This window comes from Bidens hawaiensis, unplaced genomic scaffold (genome assembly GCF_021521415.1).
Source record: "Bidens hawaiensis isolate Kalapana, Puna unplaced genomic scaffold, B.hawaiensis_p1.1 tig00054127_1, whole genome shotgun sequence".
NCBI lineage: Eukaryota > Viridiplantae > Streptophyta > Magnoliopsida > Asterales > Asteraceae > Bidens > Bidens hawaiensis.
Window position 1 is genome coordinate 60252 of NW_027499760.1, and position 2950 is coordinate 63201.

The 2950-nt window shown below is 33.9% G+C and overlaps 1 pseudogene; it reads left to right on the forward strand.

Annotated features, from left to right (window-relative positions):
* The first annotated feature begins 233 nt into the window (after positions 1-233).
* LOC143600448 (josephin-like protein pseudogene) lies at positions 234-2113 on the forward strand (annotated as a pseudogene).
* The last annotated feature ends 837 nt before the right edge of the window (positions 2114-2950 follow it).

Consider the following 2950-nt stretch of genomic DNA (forward strand, 5'->3'; position numbering starts at 1 on the left):
AGGCGATTTTGCATTGTTTAAGCATGTCACGGATGAGAGTAATTTCACAAGGAAGTAATTTGCTTAGAAACGCCGAGTCATTCGACTGTGGCCCGTCTGCACTGTTTGATAAGTCAAAGACTGATGCGTTCTTTTTTGGTTCCAATAAACAGGTTCATTATGGTTCAACAAACTCGTTTGCTTCCGATATGCAAGTAGAGGTCTCGGAAATTAGTTCACCAATGTCAACAAACATGTCATCTTTCGACGGAGAAGGTAAGCGTAGTTTGGTAAATTCGACAAACCCGTCTGAGTTGGATTTGAATAATGCAAGATTTAGAGATTTAGATGAGGTGAGCGAACACGATGCAACTGAACCCGGGTTTACATAACATGCAATGGTTCTTAAATTGTTGTTGATAGAGATCTTAATCTAGCATTGTATAGGTGAAATCATAGAAGCATTGTATAAGTTATTTTTTTTAATCTAATTTTGTAAAGTGTAATCAAGGTTATAATTTTTTTTTTCTATATTACTTGGGTTAAATGTGAATGGTGTCAAGAGTGAATTTGTCATTTTCTTTCATAATTTCTTTTGTTATTATTTTTTAGCCAATACTTTATGATATCAGATGCTATATATGTTAGTCGTTAATAAAAAAAACTATTTTTTAAATGTTGTCATTTTGCAATTTATTATTTATGAATATTTATAGAGTTAAATACATAAATGGTTCATGTAGTATGTCTAAATTTTTTAGTTATACTCAAGTATGAGAAACTTGGGTGTGCATGAGTCGTTTTGCTTTAGTTTTGGCCCAAAATCATAACCATAATTGATTGGTTGTGACGGTTTTGGTTAATCGGTTATGAATGCTATAGCGGGTCTGTCACGTCTCAGCTAATCATGAATCCGCGTCTAGCTAAAAATAGCTCTAAGCAATATGATTGAACATTATTTGAGCCTAAAAGTTTGAGCTTGAAATTATTTGATCATGGAAGTGCTATCACACATTTTTATATATTGATACTTCACATAGAAACCCCAATAAGTTATTATAACTTTGGATTGATAGAAACCCCCAATCGTAATTTGGTTATAGGTTGGTTAATTCGTCACCTAAGTTATTATAACTTTGGCTCTACATAAACCCGCAATTGGTTATTTTTTTAATTTTAGAGAAACAAAATCACAATCTTAACCGGTTTTGATTAATCGGTTATGAATGTTATAGCGGTTATGGCTCGACTAACTGTGAATCCGAGTCTAGCTAGAAATAATCGGTTATCTCAGAAATTTGAGATCATGTACAGGAGTTTGTCTTTATTTTGCTGAAGTTTAAGATCATTTACAGTAATATTTGTTCGAGATTCCTTTACTGTGATTTGAGTTTATGTAGCTGAAATACGAGTTTTATTTTGCAAAAATTTGAGATCATATACAGGAATTCGTCTTCATTTTGCTGAAGTTTTAGATAATTTAGCTGAAACTTGAGATCACTTATAGGTAACGTGCGTTCGTTTTTCTGACATTTGAGTTAATTTTTCTGAAATTTGAGTTTATTTTGCTAAAAACTGCGATCACTTACTGAATTTTGAGTTTATTTTTCTGAAATATGAGATCGCTTGAATTTCAGTTTATTTTACTGAAATTGAGATCACTTACTGGAATTTTAAAATCTACATGTATAATGCAAATTTATCATTTTAAAGTAATGCTTTTTATGTTTCATTGAATAAAGTTTCAATCTTTCAAGATCTGCACAGTTTTGGATATAATCAAATTTCTTTTCTTGTCATACAGGAAAAAAATGCATTTACACGAACCGATCTGGACAATATAGCTGAAAAACTTGTTCTCGAAGATCCATGCAAAGGAAACAGCTGGACACCAATCTTCAAACCTCATCATAATTCACTAACCGGCAATTATGACGTAAACGTGTTGGTTGTTGCAGTGGAACAAAAGGGTAAGAAGGTAATTTGGCATGACAGGCGTACCAAAGCTTCTTCCATTGATCTTGAAAGTGAAGGTAAGTTAACGAGAATTGTGTTAAACGTTCCTGTTAAAAGATATGGTGGGATTTGGAAAAGCAGACATTGGGTTTGTTTGAAGAAGATTAATGGTGTTTAGTATAATTTTGATAGCGATCTTTCGTTTCCGTGTTTGTTTGGAAGCGTTGAAGAATTAAGGGAGTTCTTGGATGCTGCTATTAATGTTGGTACCGAAATATTGATTGTAAAGAATGATGATTAGATTGGCACAATAGAGGTTTGATGATCGTCGTGTATATTGTAATGCACAAGCTAAAATTAACTTGTTCATAAGTTATAAGTTGCAGATTTCTTATATAAGTATTTTAGACAAATGTGCATATTTGTGCATGTAATGTTCATGTAATCATGTCTAAATTGAGTAGAGGCACAATACACACATATGTGTATATTAGTATGTTTGCGATTTCTTTTAAAGCAAACGTTTTATTTTGTCTAAATGCATATATGCGTGTGTAAACGCTACTATATGCACAAAGTCGCCTTTTAACACCATTGAAACTCATCTTTGTTTTTGTTGGACGCATATATCCCTCGCCCTTTCGTACGTGTGGCACGTCCTGGTGGATTGATGCTGTGATCCGCAATGGTGGTGGCTGGCTTCGTAATGGGTCTTAATGCGAAAACACACATATAATTTAACTTTTTTTGAACGCTTTTAATCATTTAAATAAAAGAAGTTTTATACATTAATCATCATCATCATCGTCGTACTCAGTATATCCCACAAATAGCAAAGCTATAGTAGGGTCTGAGGAGGGTAAGATGTAGACAGCCTTACCTCTACCCCATAGGGATAGAGAGGTTGCTTCCGGTGAGACCCTCGGCTCGATAGTAGTTTTGCATCAAGCCTTGGACATAAGACACATAACACTCAACCATCGGGACACCGATCGATTGGTGCATGTACCCTTGT